We start from the raw sequence: 19699 nt of genomic DNA on the forward strand, positions 1-19699 counted from the left end.
TGCCCAGGGAAGCTGTGAATGCTCCATCCCTACCAGTCTTCAAGGCCAGGCTGGACAGAGCCTTGGGTGACATGGTTTAGTGTGAGGTGTCCTTGCCCATGGCAGGGAGTTGGAACTTAATGATCTTAAGGTCCTTTCCAACCCTAACTATTCTGTGATTCTAAACTGGGAAATTTTGCCAGTTGAACTCTTCTCTGAAAGCTAATTTGAGCAATATGAAAATGTTTATGAAGTTATGATTTGCATATTACAGATATCTCTCCAGCTTCACTTGTCAATACAGCCCATGAATTCATACTTTCTCCAACTCAGGCAAGCCAGGAACGACAGTATTAGGAAAAGGCAGACTACGCCTGTAGACAGCCTGAATCTGTCTTTACAACTAATGGAAGTGTCATTGCAAAAGACTGTGAAGAGAGACAGTGTAATACTACCTCAGATCACTGCCATTCTACCATTTTTCTATTTACATTCCGGGACTGATCACCAGGGCACAAGCTGTTCTTGGCTACATGATCCCATACCATTGCATCCTGACACATGCCAGTTCAGATTTACACAAGGAAGTCTCTGTGGTTTAGAACCTGAACTTCTGTGGATTAACCTACCACTATATTTAAATCACTGAAAATAGAAACCCTACTATTCATTCCTGTGGGAAGAGAATAGCATACATCTTGATTTGGTTGCTTTTGTAATAATTCCTTGCAGGTTTACAAAGAAGAACAGTCACCTAATAAGCCTGCAGGTTAAAAGCAGAGACCTATGCTAAAGAGCAGGGAGAGCCAAATTATACTTCATTCTTAACTATACCTTATTTAACGATTTCAACAAGTCAAAAGAATAAGGACTGTACCAACTGTTTAAGACCAACACAAGCAACTCCAAATGCCTGCAAGCATGTGAGTACTCTAAATTGGATGTCTGGGTAAAATATTCAGAATTAGTATTGTAACTAGTTCACTGATAGGTTTTATGCCTCCGCTAGTCCTAGCAGAACAACCAAACTCTTTTTGCTGTTTTGTTTTATCTTCTGATGGAACTACAATTCTGTGATACAACAGTAAATTAGACAATACACATGTTGAACTGCAGCAGTGCAACTATTTTGCTTTATCCTAAAATTCAGTGGCTTCCTAAGACACATTCTATGTATCCAAACAACTGTTCTCCTTTAGAGACCATTAGTCTTTAATTTTGGCACAAATACTGAAGTTTATGTAGATAAGTAAGCTAAACAAACACACGGTGTGAGCAAAGCTCTTTTTGCTAAGAACAGAGGTTAAGGGGGTACACACTGCCACTATACTACATACTTGTCTTTCTAGAGAAGGGACAATTTGTTTATGAACATAAGAAAATGAAGCTATTAAAACAAATGCAAATTTTATAGAGGAAAATTTCACATAGACATTTTTTCTTCCAACGACTTTGTTCATCTGATCATTCTCATTTGGCTTTTCATTTGTATGTTTTAAAGAAGATTTTATTGTTGCATAATGACAGCTATGTGAAGAATGGTCACACATACCTAGGCAATGAAAAACTGAAAGGAAAGATGCAGATCATTTACAAAATACCTAGACTGTGAGTCAATATATTTTTGGATGCCTCAAATTTTACCGGTGTGTGATGGAAATTACAAAAATTGAGAAGAGCAAGACTACTGCTGGTAAATTATGGCTTAAAGTTAAACCAAATCATTCAAACCTTAAATCAGTAAAATAGCAAAGAAAGAGACAGTTATGTCCAAAGTTTAAAGCAATCAGAAAAAAAAAAAAAAAAAGGATTTGAAAAAGAGTTTGTTTGCAGCAATGGGATTAGAAAAAAATATATGACCTATAATCTTAGGTTGTCAGAAGTTGTCTGAAAGTCTACTCAGTGACCAAAGAGACTTTTCTAATCCATTCACCATTTTTATCACTTGATGTGTTATTCTGTGTTTCACAGCTGGAGAGTAAACATGCCAGAAGTTGACATTCTAAGTAGCTCTGAAAATATTTAAGTTCCACACATATTTTTTGAGCAAATTGCAAATTTGGCTTCTCCATTTAAGAAGATACCAAAGGGCATGTGGCTCGGCCGGTCTCCAAACTGGCTGTGATATCTAGGAGGAGTTTACTTCAAACTGATTCTTTCATACAGTCAGCAGGCAATCCGAGAATGGTAGTAATATTTTTGGAAATCCTGAGTTTGATCCACCATAGAAAAAAAAAAAAAAAAAAGGTAATGAGTTTAGCAGTGTTAAATCAAATGCTGCCTGGAAAGATATCCGCAAACCAGTTCAGTGTGGAAATATTTTCTTGTTGGCTTAAACTCTTTAGCTTTTATTGAAAAGGGAAAAATATATAACCATTCATTTATACCATAAAAGGAAAAACTACAAATACACTAAGTTTTGGTCTCAAAGCATATCGACTGCTTTTTACAATGTAACATGCTAAATCACTCCTTTAAGAGTGGCTTTCCTACAATATTAATTATCACAGCCTATGTCGCATTTTACAGCAGGAAGAGGACTCATTTCCACAATAGTGAGCGTGAGGGCTCAGCTGAGTGGTTTTAATTGCATATCTTCTCCTGAAAAAAATGACAGTTAAGAAAAATTAGGAAAATAGCCTGGTGAAATTTCCTTATATGTCTATTTCAATCACTGAAAAGAAAAAAAATTAATCATAATTTTAAAATTAAAAAAATAAAATCTAAAAGCATAATGTATCTGAAAGATGCAGAATTACTGACTCTGGTGAATGAAATTCCCTGAACTGTCTGAATCAGAATCATTTGAAGGAAGTGCCCAAGAGGAAATGAAAACTCTCAAAAAGATTAGGCCAGAAATTTCTACCGAGGCATGGAAGAGAACAGTGTCCACATGCAGAGCCTGTACTATCAAATATTTTATGTGACTCATTACTTAACATTACCAGTTAATATCTATTAACAAGTATATATGAAGATTTTTTTTTTTGCATATTTTCAGTATTTTTTTTTCTTTCCAAATCCAAGGGACCACAGAAATTCAAGTAGGGAACAACTGACCCTCAATTTATTCAATCCAATTATTCCTAAACTAATATAAGAACAGGACATATGCCAGGTCTGCAGAACAAGAATTGTGTTCATGATGAGCTGGGCCAAACAATGACAGGGTACAACTGCATTTCAAAAAGAATTTGTTCTTTGCAAATCAGGCTAGAGTGGATTGTGACAGCATCAGCAGGTTCTTAAAATGCCAGAAAGAATTAACAAGAATGATACCAATAACTAAATATAATCCCTTGCATTGCACTGTATGGTGATTTTAAAACCAAAGCTAACACCCACACTATAGCTGTAACATTGTTTTTTTTAATTATTTCAGTCAGTGTTCTAACTCGGCATTCATATCAATTCCTTCATAGGAATTTTAAGAGCAGATGATGTGAAAATATTATTATTCAAATAAAGATTCTAAGTAACTTGTCCAAAATACTTTTATTTGTGGTCTTGGAATGGAAGAAAGATCTTCAATTTATCACTGGAAAAGCTATAATCACATTAGCATTGCTGATAAAGCTAGATATTTGATGAAACGTATTTTGAATACCTTTCAGCAAATATATGGTAAATATTGATGAGCCTAATTCCAAAAGTGTTTTATACCAATTGTCTTTTTCAGGTTTTCCCCAGAAGATGGTATCCAAGACCGATTTTGACAACAATCTTCTGATTCAGTAACTTGCTTGACAAGACATACAATGAAGCTTTTTAACTCATTTCAGAAAGGAAGACTTTTATATGATATAGTAATGATTTTCAGTTCTGAATGGTGTCTGCCAGATTCAATTCAACTTTCACTTGCCTTGTGACTTGCACTTACCTGCAATATTTTTTCGCACTGGCTGTAGTCTTCTTTCTGATGTACTACAATAACTCAGAAGGTAGAAATATTGTAAATAACTGAGATTTTATTATTCCTCCATTTTAATTACTCTCATACACTGGTAATGTTGTGGGTTTCTTCATCTAACTGAATTTTCACTTTTCCCTTAGAGTGATCGAAGTGACACCAGCAACTGACAGATTCATGCACAGCAAGACACCGATTACAAAGTGTTCAAAGCGTTACTAACATTTTTCAAACACTAATTTTCTTTCTCAAATTCTGTCTAGCTCATATATCTACTGGGAAAGATACCCTCCCCCCCTCCCCCATAAAAAAAAAGAGAAAAAGAGAGAGAATGGGTGAGTGAATGAATAAACAAAAGAAAGAATGATAGCTGCAAATAGAAGATATCTGAGCTGAAATTTTTAGGGTAATTAAAGAATTTGATACCTGTGAGAAACAGGTCACATCAGTATTACCTTCAGGTGGCTCACTGTAGTGTATTTACACTATCAGCACTTCTCTAATATTACTGTAGTATTTTGTGAAGAAAAGCAATAAATTAAATAACCCTACTTTAGATAAAAGAAACAAAATACAATAAACTTGTCAAATCAATCCCCATCCTGTTCATCTCATATCCCAAACGTAACTATTATCTATCTCTTTTCTACATCATCATGCCATCTAAGCCATGAGCAGACCAGAAAACGTATTTTCTGTTCTGCTATAGAGGCATGTTCACATTGCTATAAGGTAACCTCATCATTTTTATTTTAAAGCCCCTTAGAGCAGTTGAATATACTGATTGCACTTAGAAATAGTATGATACAACTTTTTGAAAATTACCATTCTTTTTTGCTATCATTCTATGTTTTATATAATTATTATATTTAAACAATTTCATTTGGTCATAAAGACAGATATTTTGGCAAAATCAGTGTGCTTTGTTCTATTCAAAGTTTAATAAATAGATTTTTAATAGAATATTTCTGATCACACTCCCCATTATGCTCTATTAACTTAGAGGAGATTGAGCTTTCAGTAGACAACTTTATACTTTTTTGGTTTTCCACAATAAGTTAAAACCTGCTTTTCTTAGCAAGTGTTTTTGCTGGGTTTTTGGGTGGGTTTTTCTTTTTTTTTTTTTTTTTGTTTGGGCTTTTTTTTTAGGAAATACATTCAATAATAGATCTCTATTGCAGTACGAAACCATAATTTCACATTTAGTTCAATATGAGAGTAGGTATTTTCTTACAGGAACTGCTCTAAAGAGCCATGTAACAAAACCAAATATTTGTCAGTCATACTGTGAATATAATCTAAAAATGGAAAAACATTATTAAAAGCTAACTAGACTACTGTATCATACAGTCGTAACATTGCTTTACTTAATTTTGCTCATACTATAATTCTCTAAACATATCACAAAATTATGTGAATGGCACTCTGAAGAAACAAATAGAAGGACAACCAACTTTTTTGCATGCAAACCACTCCAAATGTGTGCAATAGGCATCTCACAGTCATAGGGATTAAACGGTGGTTTCAGTAATGGAATTTTGCACTTTAAAGTTAGGCAAAGCAGCAACTTTGTGATCATACCCATACCTCTCAAAAAGACAATTGTGAACAGAGTAGTGAGCCCAAGATCCTATGCACCCCATCCCTATGGCAGGACAGCCTGAATGACATCTGCAGAGCGTGTCCCTACATTTTCTTGCAGGTGCATTCTGGTCACAACTGACCTGTTTTTGCAGGTTTACTGTTTGCTCTCAGTATGGATCACCAGAGATGCCTCCAGTGATCGCTGCAGGTATGGCTTCAAGGAACTGAACCTGGGGTGGTACTAGCATATTGGGTGCTGTGACTGCACTCTCTGCCCAGTGCAGGAGTAAAAGTCCTGCACAAGACCAGTGTTTCTAGCCAAAACAGCACAGTGAGCAGAGGGGATCATCAGCAGTAAGAAACAGGAAAGGCAAGAAGGATTTGCCCAAACCTACAGTGAGGTGCCTTCAACTGCAGTCCTTTCCTGAGAGCTCACAAGCTTTCTCCAACGTTACTCATTCATATTATGAAAGATATCACACAGCCCCACAAACCTGTCATTCCAATAAATATGCACTGAGAAAAATGCCTGAAAAGGGCAGACTCAGTTCAGTGCTCCCAGGGGAGTCTTATTCCCCTCTCATTTGTTCTGTCTGCCTCTGTCCTGTCTCAAATCTCTGAGCCTCCCCTTTGACATTTTCTTATGTCCTTATCTACAACTTTACACCCCTATTATTCATTGAATATTCCACCTTTTTTTTTTTCAATATGTATTTCTAGAAATGTAACATATGGGTCCAGACTGAACTGAAACTACATCTCCTATTAAAGACAGTATGGTAACCGCTTAGCTGTTAGACAGGTGAGACTTCTATATCATTGCTACACTAACATCCACTAAAAGCAGTAAGTATTGATGCCATTTCCAAAGTATCGCATGCTGTCCTTGAGTGCTAATCATGACCAAGGGATTTGGATACTGACAGAGTTTTGGTGGGCACTCCATGGGCTTAGTTTGGACTTCAGCACCCAGAATTAGGCAGGGATGCAGTTTTGGATTCTTAATGGCCTTGGATAAAACAGTTGTCCAGGACAGTTAGAGAAGTCCAGATAGCTACAGAAATGAGAACTCATGCACAAAAAGTCATTCACGATCCCACATGGGCATAACAGTTCAGTGTTTTATAACACTTCATGCAGAATAATTTGATTTCATAGCTAGTCAAAATGACATTGGGAAGCTTTGTACCAATGAAATGGAACAGATGATCTAAAATGGTTCACTCACTAGTCAGCTCAGCATTTATATTCTAGCCAGCTGAAAATGTCTGTCTTTATTTCTTCATCTCAGGGTTACAGAACTAGGTTAGTAACACCAAGCATTTATGTTTGCTGGAGGGGAGGGAGAAAAAGGATTTGCTGGTAAAACAATGTGAGGTGAATGCTCTCTGGGGCTGATGTTTAGGGTGCTTCAACTGAACTCCAGAGATGAGAAAATGCTGCACCTCATTGCAAAAAGTATTGCCAGTATTGCCTAGTACAAATAGACATAAATATTTCAATGGCATTTCAAAGGAATATTAGAATCAGAAGCACCTTAAATCAGTGCTTGAATGGCAATTTTTAACTTACATAGTTCAGATGTTTCTCCTGGCAACACTTCCATAATACCATCATCACTTACTAAAATTTGATACCATCTACAACTTGAGACTGAATTCCTCACACACAGTACCAGAGAGGTAAATATTATGCCAGATTAAAGAATAGCATGTTTTGACAATTATGAAGACAAGTGCTACTTTTTTTGCAATGAGGAAGTCTCAGAAAATATGTAAATACTTAGGCACTTAAATTGTGAGCAACTTATTCACAAGAGAAATAACTTAAATACACAGCCCTAAGCTATTGCAATGTCTTTGATTTTGTATAGCTCTGTCAAAAAAAAAAACCCAAAAGACATTTGGCTGCTTATTTCTAATCTGAAGTCATATAACTTCAGGCTGTGATTGTCTCTGATCTCTAGCTCGGTGCACATGAGTACATAGCTGCACAGGAGACCTCACATGTTTCTTGAAGTTAACAAAGAGACAGTATTTTTTTTACTCAGGATCCAGCCCATCACTAGTGAAACCTATGCTCCTGGGTGTGTCAAACTTCTGCTAGAACCTAACTGTTGTTCTAAGATCCCATGCACCGCCTATTCTACTGGACAGACCAGCCTGGTGTTACTAACTACAGTATAAAGGGGCTTGACATTTTATTTCTACTAATTATAAAGTGTATCTAAAGTCTTATCACCATTTTAAATAGTTATGATGCGTTTTCTACTTTCTTAAGCTAACATTTTTCCTTAAATTCTTCACTGAATTCTAGCATATATCCATGGTGGCTGTGGTCAGAATTAATTTTGCATATATGAATAAAGGAAGTTCCTTTTAAAAACTTCAAAGGCTTTCAAACACTAAGGGGATAATACATGTATCCTTATTATCCTTAGAACATGTATATCACTATTTTTTCATGTTCATAGGTACACGCTACTAGAACGTCACTTGGTATTGAGAAGAGCAAACTGAAATGTAAACAGCTACATGTCAGCTTCCCATCTTTTTTTTTTATCATGCCTTGTTGCAGAAAACAAAAACTATGAAATACGAATTCACACTTCACCTTGGCTATGGATCAAGTAAGTGTTCAGCCAGAATTTACACTGGTTTTAATTTTGTTGAATTCTTTATTGATTTTTTTATCATTGTTCAGTAGAAGAACTATTAAATTTATGATGATTTTTCTTCCCTTAGGTGAATTCAAAGAATATAAAAGCAGTAAAGCCAAAATGTTATAAAAGAATGTGTAAAGGTAAGGCTAGTTGATGCAAAGACAAAAGATGACTTCATGTAGGGAGGATAAAGTAGAGAATCAGATAAGATTCACGGCTGTTGAAATTTTACAATTCAACCTTAACTGTCTGTACAGGGTTGCTGTACTGGGTCCGAAGAAAAACCATCTTACTCTATGTGCCCTGTTAGCAGCTAATGGTAGTAAATGCTAGATGGTGGTCAAACCTAATAGCTCAAAAAAGGTGAGACTGCCACAGCTCCATTCCCCGGGTCCAACCAATAATGAGGCTGAGCATTACATTGGCTGTACCCCCAATGGGTGCACATGCAAACACACATACAGCGCATATTATGCATAAACACAGCTGGCTGCACAGATTAATACAGACACAAACAAACAGAACTCATTCAAGAACTAATTGCACAGTGGCCGCATCCAGCATCCGTATCTGGCTTATCAGAATGAAAGTCAAATAGCAGGAAACATATACATATCTACAGTGTGGATCTTTCCAGAGGTTGGGCTCAGACACCCACACTGGCCAGTCTCTGGACCCTGCGTCTTTGGTAATGCCTGTTGCCTGTACCTGAACATATCAAGAATGAAGTTTAATGAGAAGGTGGGACAGACTTCACTGACCAGGTGCAGGACATGGCCAAACAAGTGTACTGACCAAATGCCTGTTTATAGATGGCTTTTATCCCCTTTTTCCTCTAGGCTTCCAGACTTGTTCCTTCCCAAAACACCTTGAATTCTCCCCTTCCCCACCTTTTTACTTACCCTAAGCACCCCATAAGTTTCATACAATCACAAGACTGTCTTTCTCTGCATCCCACAGTGACTCCCATATCCCTGCGCTAAACCCCCTCAGCCTGAAAAGAGACCAGCAGAGCCTCTCCTACCGACTCAGGGGTGGAGGCTTTCCTGCAATAGACTAGGGAGGGTTTAGACAGGGTTCCTTTCTCTGAGGAGGTTATTTGGGTTCCCACACCTGCTGCTTTTCCTCGCTGCTGTTCTCTATTCAGGGAGAAAAGCCTGTAATCACATTACCTGACAGTGAATAAGACAAGCTTACAGTGATCCTTCCTCCTGTCCACCCTTGCAGTTTACAGAAATCATTGTTACAGGCTTTCCCTTAGACAAAGGTTGCGTTTAGGTAATTTTGTTCAACTAGCATCTATATTCCTTTTCTTCACAAAGCCACTTACTGTTTTTCTTTTTATAGCACTCTGAGGAAATCTATTCCACAATCTAATTACATATTGTGTAACACAGTATTTAGTTTGTTTTATGCAAGCTGTCCACACACTTCATTGGGTACCCCTAAGTCATCAGGCTCAATGAAGAGTGAAAAGTCATTCTTTACTCTGTCTCATTCGTTGGCTTGTATCATACCTCTATCTGTTGTCTTTCTTATTTTTTTAATATGGACAGTCTTTGTCTGGTCAGCATTTCTTTCTACAAAAGCTGTTATATTCCTTGATAAACTCTTTCTGATGTTTTTTTTTAGTTCTATTATCCTTATGTGTCTTAAGCTGGTTGCACATAGTATTTTAGATCTAGGTGAACCATGAGTCTCTAAACAAATACAGTGTTTCTGTTTTCTTTTATTTCTTCTCCAAAAGTCTTATTTATTTTTCTAGAATGTAGTCACTAACTACTAGAATTGATGTGACCAAAACCAGGGAGCAAGGGAAGGGTAGATATTTTTTTTAGCAATTTATAGTCAACAGAATTCCATAACTTGAGGGGAAAAAAAAAATACAAGCCAAAAATGCTTACAATGTCATTAATGTCAGTTGAGTTCTTGAGCCTGTACATATCTGTAAGTTACGGTTTACTTAAAGATGCAATTTCAGGAGTACTCTGACAGTCCAGCTATTTCAGTCACCCCGGCTTTAGGTTTTGGTTATAACATCTGTATTTCTGTTTCCGTTTCTTCCATGTTATTTATTAATGTGACTACTTTCTGGCTGGTACTGACTGCTCATAGACACTTTGCAACTTAGAGGGTTCACAAAATCAAGCTCCTACTTGCCTCCATTCCAGTGTCATCGATATGTTCCCTACGCCTGTCAGATCACTTAGAAAGAAAAAACGGGTAGTGTTCCAGATAGCTCCTAGTTCTTATCACAAAAGGTTTCATATAACATGGCAATGTGTCAAATGTTGTTTTGATAGGCACTTCATATTTTGCATGTCTGTCAGTACCAGTTCTATTAGCTCATGCCATTGCCCTTCCTTCTCAGTTTAAGAAGGACAGGGACCTGCTGGAGAGAGTCCAGCGCAGGGCAACTAAGATGATTAAGGGAGTGGAGCATCTTCCTTATGAGGAAAGACTGAGGGAGCTGGGTCTCTATAGTTTGGAGAAGAGGAAATTGAGGGGTGACCTTATTAGTGCATATAAATATATAAAGGGGGAGTGTCACGAGGATGGAGCCAGGCTCTTCTCAGTGGCAAACAATGATAGGACAAGGGGAAATGGGTGCAAACTGGAACACAAGAGGTTCCACTTAAACTTGAGAAGAAACTTCTTCTCAGTGAGGGTGACGGAACACTGGAACAGGCTGCCCAGGGGGGTTGTGGAGTCTCCTTCTTTGGAGACATTCAAAACCCGCCTGGACACGTTCCTGTGTAACCTTATCTAGGTGTTCCTGCTCCGGCAGGGGGATTGGACTAGATGATCTTTTGAGGTCCCTTCCAATCTCTAACATACTGTGATACTGTGATACTGTGATATGTATAAGGCCCAGAACGTAGTGGGGATTTTTGCAGAGAAAGGCCAAGACTGACAACAGGGCAACAGCTTGGATGTCAAACCTTCTTCTTTCAAGGCTGGCTCTTCAATTCAGCCTTCTGAGCCACTTTTCAGCTGTTCAGACTAAACGCTCATTAATGGTTCAGAACAGTGGACACAACCTGATAAAGTATTCCTTCTCTCCACCAGCTTACATATTTTTCAAATACACATCTATTCTCCAGTCCAAGCCATCAAGCCAAATGAGAGGGTGTTGCTGTTTAACCCTAGGAGGCAACTGCTCACTTACTTTCTCCCTCAACAGGTGGGATGTGGAGGAAAATCAGAATAAAGTTAAAAACTCCTGGGTTAAGATAAGAACAGTTTAATGACTAAAATAAACTACAGTATACTACTACTACTACTAATAATAATAATCAAAAGGCATATAACAAAAAAAAAAGAGAGAAAATTAAAAAAAAAACCAACAAAACAACACAGTAAGCAGCAGTGATGCACAATACAATTGCTCACCACCTGCCTAACGATACCCAGCCCCACCTGATCAGTGATTGGTCCATCCCAGCCAGCTCCCCCCAGTTTATATACTGGGCATGATGTTCTGTGGTATGGAATACCCCTTTGTCCAGTACATGTAAGGTGTTCTGTCTCTGCTCCCTCCCAACTTCTTGTGCCCCTCCTCACTAGCAGAGCATGGGAGATTAAAAAATACTTGATTGGTGTGAGCATTACTTAGCAACAACTAAAACATTGCTGTGTTAACAGCACTGTTCTCAGACTAAAGCCAAACACAGTACTGCACCAGCTACTAGGAAGAAAATTAACTCTATCCCAGCTGAAACCAGGACAGAGGGGCATAGATAGTGTGAAAGGAATGTTCTAGGAAGAAATATCTTTGGTATAGATTTTGTTCACCTGTCTGGCAATTTCCCAACCAAAATCCTCAGAGATATTTCCTCCTTTCCTCTGTGTACTATGCAAAATGCAGAGACAAAGACAAACTTTTTGCAACTCAAAAGGCACAGAACAACTTTTGACACCTTCAGTACCTGTGGGATCAATCACCAGATGAAATTACCACCTTACCTACTGAAGTATATCTCAAAAATCTTCCAAGTGCTGAAAGAGCTGCGAGAAACTCAATGCTTCCTGGTCACCGTTCAGAAGTTATCATTCCCAGTTGCTATCATACATTGATTTTAAATATCCTATTAAGTCTATTTTATGTCCATCACATATTCATTGCTTTGTTACTCATGCAATAAGCATATCACATTTCTCACAACAAAGAGGAAGAGGAAATGCTTGTCATCACAGAGAAGAAAACATAGAATGGTTTTATAGAATCATTGAATTATTAGGTTTGGAAAGGACCTAAAGATCATCTAGTTCCAAGCTCCCTACCATAAGCAGGGATACCACCTACCAGACCAAGTTGCTCAAGACCCTGTTCCAACCTGGCCTTGAACACCTCCAGGAATGGAGCATTTACAAATTCCTTGGGCAACCTGTTCCAGTGCCTCACTACTCCCACAGTAAAGAACTTCTTCCTTATATCCAACCTAAATCTCTCCTGTTTAAGTTTGAGCCCATTATCGCTTGTCCTGTCACTACAGTCCCTAATGAAGAGTCCCTCCCCAGTATCCTTATAGGCCCCCTTCAGATACTGGAAGGCTGCTATGAGGTCTCCATGCAGCCTTCTCTTCTCCAGGCTGAACAGCCCCAACTTTCTCAGCCTATCTTTGTATGGGAGGTGCTCCAGCCCCCTGATCATCCTCCTCGTGGCCCTCCTCTGGACTTGTTCCAACAGTTCCATGTCCTTATTTCGGGGACATAAGAACTCTATGCAGTACTCTAAGTGCGGTCTCATGAGAGTAGAGGGGCAGGATCACCTCCTATAATAACATTAGTGCCTCCTTACTGCTTTCATAATTTACCTGTCATTGAAAGGATGACTCAGGTTTCTTAATAAGAGAAGCCACAACAACAATCAAAGTACACCAAGTATACAGTATGTTTAGAGATGTGACAGAAATTAACACCAAGTTTTTCAGATTCCGAGAAGAATTAAAAGGGTCATGGGACACATACCTGATTTGTAGATGGCTTTAGCATCATAAAATCTATCAAAATTAGAAAATATTAAGAACATTCAAGTGGGATTTCCTGTATTATGATTTAGTATAAAACCCTACCTTTTTCAGTTTTATTTGAACATAGCTATAGCATTACTTTCAGTCAGTCTCAACTGTCATGTTCAACCATTGTGTCCAAGGGTCTTGGCAGATAGCAAGTTACAAGGATAAACTAGAATGTGACCTTGCTTGTAGGTCACAGATGTAGGAAACTGGTTAATAGACAACTGAAAATTGTCTGTCGGTATAGTCTCATACAACCTGACATGAATAAAGGAACATGTCCTTAGTTTGAGTCAGGAGCTGCTTGTGGCCAAATCAGGAAGTCTCAATCACTTCATTTATCACTGTTCATTCCCTTTTCCTTCCTCATTTCTCAGGGAGGATCCTCATGGATCCTTTGCTTTGTTGTTTATGAGACTCTTCACTAAATAGCTTCAACTCATCTAGCATAAAACTACCTAACTTTCTACTTCTCCAGGTAGACTTCTGTGAAATTTGAGTCAGTTCCTGAGGGAGTAGCATGGACATTGACTCAGAATTGGTTCACGTGTGAGGATTTTCCCCTACAGAATCATCAACATCACTTCCCCCTCACATCTATTGACATACATTTTCTATAGTTTCTGGACATGATTATTTCAGTATTAGTGACTCTTTAACGACATAGTATGCCTCTCTGAATTCTCACTTGCTGCGGATCGGAAAGGGGAGCTACTAAAGCTTTTCATTCCTAGCAAACTTTACAGTTTCCAGTAGCCTCTATCAAAGGCTTTGAGTTTTTGTCTTCAGCTGACTCACTGTTAGGGAGGGTCAAGCACCCATTTATCATACTGAGGGGAGAGGACTATGACTGGAACAACTTGGCACAACAGTAAGCAGACTCAAACAGAGGTACAGATGGACAACATATCTCTTCAGGCTGCAGTGCCTCAGGCAGAGGCTGGGACAGGCAAGATGTCCTTGATTGCAGAAGGCATGTCTTGGCTAAGGAGTTGCATTGCCACATCAAGGAGCTGTGTGGCTAGCTGTGCAGGTTTTGCAATACCAGGGAACTTCAAAAAGAGACTGACAAGGTCTTCACAGAGACCCTTCAGAAGAAAGGGTCTTGCATCCTAATTATGATGTTACCGTCTGGATAAATGGATTACTAGAAAAGTTAAAAACTGCATAACTGGGCTCAATTGGTAGTGGTTACTGGGACACTTAGAACTGGGGACTGCAAGAGGTCTGTCCTGGGATCTGCACTGTTTAGCATGTTTATCATCAAACTACAACTGACAGTGTGCACTCTCAAGTTTGCAAGTGGTATCAAACTGGGGAGAAATACCCTTGAGGGCAGGGCTGCCATTCAGAGAAAACTTGGCAGGTTAGAATGATTGTTGATGTTGGCACTACCAGCATTACTAATGGGCTCAGCCTTGGCCAGTGGTGGGTCCATCTCAGAGCTGGCTGGCATTGGCTCTATCGGACATACGGCAAGCAGTTTCTCACAGAAGCCAACCAAGTAACCTTCTACTACCAAAACCTTGCCATGCCAACCCAATACAATATTTCACATAAAGTAGAGGATTTAGAAGTCTCAAACTTTGAACAAATCTGAGCTAGATATCCTCAAAGACACTCCCAAGATTTTGCACAACATTCCAACATCTGTCATCTGTTTCCCTAACAGTCCAGAAATGACAAAAGCAGTTATTAAGAACTGACCATTAAGTATATCTTACCGATCACACTGGATTTAAAATATTCACTGTTAAAAGCTGGGCAGGTTACCTTTCAAAAAATGCACAGCAAGTAAATGTAAAAATACATGTGATATTTGCTCAGAAGAGAATGCCACGGGTTACAATTATGTATCTGTCAAAGGAGAGAACTCTGGTTTTGGTTCAGAATTTAATAAATTTCTTGGACTGGTTTGAAAGCTTACCTCTAAGTGCTGTGACTTTATTATGTTTACTACTTGTTTCACTTTCCTAGGAAGCCAAAAGGGAAAACAACATCTATCAAAGAGAATGATTTCCAAATCAAGCCTTCTATATTCAGGCAAGCTGCATCAAAATAACAGGCCTTGCAGCCTTGGCATCCAGAGAGTGATCTGTGCTTTAAAAGTATTTGGCAGACATGACTTTTACTGCCTGTCAGCAGGAGATCAGTGGACAGATAACCTCACAGGAGTACCTGATTAGCCCATCCTTCAGAAGACATCCCACAAAATTGCCAGCCTTGCCAATTACCACCTCTGTTTTTTTTCTCTTTTCATGAGGATGTTGAGGAGGTAGAGCTTTGAACCTAAAATACAGATATGCTTGCTCAATCATATTTCCTACTGGTCTAATCAGGAAAAGATTCTTTTGATTCACTGAAAACTTGCTTGAGCACATTTGATCCCTCTTCACTGAGCATATTGCATCATCCTAGGCACTGCTGGACAGAGCTGTTTGGTTATGTCTAATTCCACAGACTTTATAGATGACTACACCCACTGTTTGTACATTCTATTGATTAGCTAATTTTATTGCAGGGTGTATTGCAAAACTATTAGGAAGAGTGAGAAATGACTGAGACCTCATATAGCAAGAATCATCTCTCTTGGTCGATAAAAAAACCCCTTTGATCTTCAGGCGTGCCTGAAATGAGAGTGAGTTTGAGAAAACTGGCTAAAGATCAATCCAAATAAAATGGAAGACAGAGTAATAGGTGGAAAACATCTACCCTTAAATAACAATTACAGTTGACTGAAATTTGTGAGACATATCAAAAGGGTATGCTGGAACGATGTGTTTTCTTCTGATTTGCCCATCTAGTGGCAAATTTCTTTTTTTCTTTCTGGCACAGGTTGAAGTGTCTTTTATCATATGTAGCTGGTAGCCATTTTCTCTACAGTTGTTACCATTTCTTGGGCCTCTCTCTCACAGGGAAAATTATTCTTGCATACTTTTGGTTTCATTAGCAATATCATTGCTTTTGAGACCTGATGGATCTGCCACTGCAAGTGAAAGGTTTTCTTTGCAGAGCTGTCAGCTCCAGACAGTCCTCCAGCACCTTTAACTGTATCCCAGAAAACAGAAATTTTAAAGATATATTTTCAGGTTGAATCATTGAAGCTTCATAAGCTGTTGCTGGTTTCTCCAGGTTTTTTAATGCATTGTATAGTAAATGTGTTGGTTATTGAAAACTGAACAGTGCATCTTTATTTTACTTTGACTATAGTTGTAACACATACATACATGTTTTTAAACTGCAATTATAGAAAACAATTTTATAAAATTTATACTAGACTAATTGCCACTAATAAAAGGCTTGGAATTTTCCTACAAATACATACAATTCATATAGGAGGTTCCAATAAAACCAACTGAAAATTTGACCTTTCTTATTTTACGCTGGAGATGTTAGGACATATGTATCTCTGGCTAGCAAAGACTTCAAATCATGACAAGAAGCCTCTCATGACTTTTAAGCATTTTCCTCCCATAAGTCCACAGACTGCAGTTTCTGGGCCAAGCTCTGAAACTCATTTCTTAAGCAAAGATACAATGCATTCCTTCTGCTCTTGCATTCTCAACTGAAAAAGGAGTCGCTTTCAACACATTATAACCATGGATGAATTGAGAAAGAATTTCAGGAAAAGAAAGAGGTCCAACTAGCTGTCAGCAAATGCCAAGAGGCTCAGGAAATCTTAGAGCATATCACATTCAAATGCGTGTTCAAAGCAGATAATTCAAATTTCATGAACTGTCCAAGATTTTGGCATTCTTTGTCAGTACTGATCGTAGTATAACTTCTGTTAGAGTTTTTTTAACATGGAATGTCAATAATCTCCATTTCAGCTATAAAAATGAAGCCCTTCACAGTAAAAAACTTCTCATTTGGAAGACTTTAGCAGCCCATTTTCTATGGTGAGCAGTTATGGCAGTATGAATCTGTCCCTGTTAGAGGCACAAGTACTAATTTGTCATTTCAGCTCCTCTTAAGAATATAAGTGAGGCCTGAGGCCTTCTGTTATTTTTCCACGCAGAGAAAAGTTCTCCTTAAAGAGATTTTTTTAACCAGAGATTTTTAAGCACTGCCAGCTACATGTCTCTTTTCGGAAAGAGCATAATGCCCATTAACTTCAAAGCTTTCTGTCCCTTACTGTGTTAGAAAATACATTTGTCAAAAAATGGTTATATTTATGAGAAATGCATCTGCTAATTTTAGATAAATCATCTTCTAGCCCAGATACAGCTTTTGTTTTATCTCTTCAAATAAAAATTATTTCAGGTGCTAAATGTTAATCACATTTTTTTACTTTGTTTTTTTTTTTTTTTTCTGCATAAATTGACTCATTACCTGACTGGAAATTTGGAGGTGGTTTAAATGAGGTATGGTACAATGCTGTTAGAATGAATCATGGGATGAGCATGAAGTCTGTACATTCTTTGAGAAAGATACCACAGTGTGCCATGGGCCAGCAGATTTCTAGACTCATTTATTTCTTTTTGTGTCCCTTGAAAGTTTTCAGACAGTTTTGCCATCAAATCAAATGGAAAAGCTGCTGATTCTTGTCATCTGTATGGAAGTACTAAAGTTTAGGATTTTCAATTGACAAAATTATTACAGACCGGATTTCTATATACTACAACACTGGGTTTTATCTGCATCTTATGAAGACTCCAATATTCATAATACAATTCTTCAAGAAGTCCTACATATTTTTAGACAATTTGGGTCCCAAATAGACTTAAGTGAGATCAAAACACTAACATATCCTTACTACTTGATGCTGAGGTACTTCCTTTTTCTGTAACAGATGAAGTGAGAAAATTTAATCCTGAGAAAATGAACATTTTTTTTTTGCTTGTTATTTCTTCCCTACCTTTTTTCTTTAGTCACAGGTATACAAATTATTTAAAGCTAAAAAATAAATGAGTCTATAGGAAAATATTTTATTCTATTATTTAGAGTAAATCTAGCATTCTGAAGGCATTTTGAATATTTCTGTATGATCAGCCAAAGGAAATTTAGTCTCAGAATATGTCTACTTAGGTCTCCTTAAACCTGACTATCTACAGAATACTTTGCACAAGAATTTACCCTGATAAAGAGTCACAATTGCTGGTTCTGGCATTCATCCAAATATTACCTTCTACAATTATTATGGAATAATGCATAACAAGAAAATAACCAATTCCATTGTATTGCCTTATGTTCTACTAAATTTTCTGCGTTTGGATGTGGTTATGTCTACAGTTATGCAGTTACAATAACATTTAACTAGCTTTTTTCTTTGTAGGTAGGATAACAGTAGAACTGATGGCAATAAGACATGGACTTCAGCACTTGTTATACACACTTACTTGAGCATTTACTTGGGTGATCAGAGCCTGTGCTGCCATGTCTTCATTGTTACTTTTATCCAAGCTGACTCAAGCAAAGGTAGCTCATCCACCCCTTTTCTTGCTGCAGTCACATTGCCCAGATCCAAAGAACTGGACAGGCTGACATTACGGGACATGGTAAGAGAACCTTCCTCCCTTTAGGAGAAGCACAGTGCTGAACCTATGCTATTCTCTTAACTGCTGTGACTGCTTTTTGTTAGTATTTAAGAGATAAAATCATCCCACAGAAAAAAGAAAAAAAAAGAAAAAAAGAAAAAAGACAATTTAACACTTTAGGTTTGTACTGAGGGAAAAAAAAAGAAAGAAAAAACAAATTCAAATCGGCTTTTATTCAACACCATGCCAACAAGATCAAAACAAGACAGGAACCAAGACAAGCACAACAACAAAACTGAAATCAAACGTGTTTAAAATATTTTTCACTTTAAAAAAATATCTTAACTAGTAAATCACGAGATGGTTGAATTTGAGATCCTCAAGACAGTGAGAAGAGCGTGCAGCAAGCTCACTGCCCTGGACTTCAAAAGACTAGACTTTGGCCTCTTCAGGAACCTGCTTAGTAAGGTTCCATGGGATATAGCCCTAGAGGGCAGGGGGTCCCAAGACTCTTGGTTGATATTCAAGGAACACCTGCTACAAGCTCAGGAGTGTTGCATCCCAACTAGAACAAGTGCAGCAGGAGGGCCAGGAGACCTCCTTGGATGGATAAGGAGCTCCTAAGGAAAATTCAAATGGAAAAAGAGTCCTATTTTAAGTGGAAGCAAGGACAGGTGGCCTGGGAAGAGTACAGGGATGTTGTCTGGGAAGCTAGAGACCAGGTTAGGAAAGCTAAGGCCCAGTTAGAATTAAACTTGGCTAGGGATATTAAGGATAACAGGAAGGGATTCTGCAGGTATATAGCAAATAAAAAACAGATTAGGGAGAACATAGGCCCCCTCAGGAAGCTCTCAGGAAAACTCGCTACACAGGATTTGGAGAAGGTTAAGGTTCTGAATGACTTCTTTGCCTCAGTCTTCACTGGCAAAGGCTCTGACCGCACCACCCAAACCTTGGAAGGCAGACGCAGGGACTGTGAGAATGAAGATCTTGGGCCCACTGTAGGAGAGGAATTGGTTCGAGACCATCTTAAAACTCTGAACGTGAACAAGTCCATGGATCCTGATGA

The sequence above is a fragment of the Neopsephotus bourkii genome, unplaced genomic scaffold (genome assembly GCF_033783945.1).
Source record: "Neopsephotus bourkii isolate Nb327-2 ecotype Australia unplaced genomic scaffold, CSIRO-AGI_Nbou_v1 NB_1792, whole genome shotgun sequence".
Taxonomy (NCBI): domain Eukaryota; kingdom Metazoa; phylum Chordata; class Aves; order Psittaciformes; family Psittacidae; genus Neopsephotus; species Neopsephotus bourkii.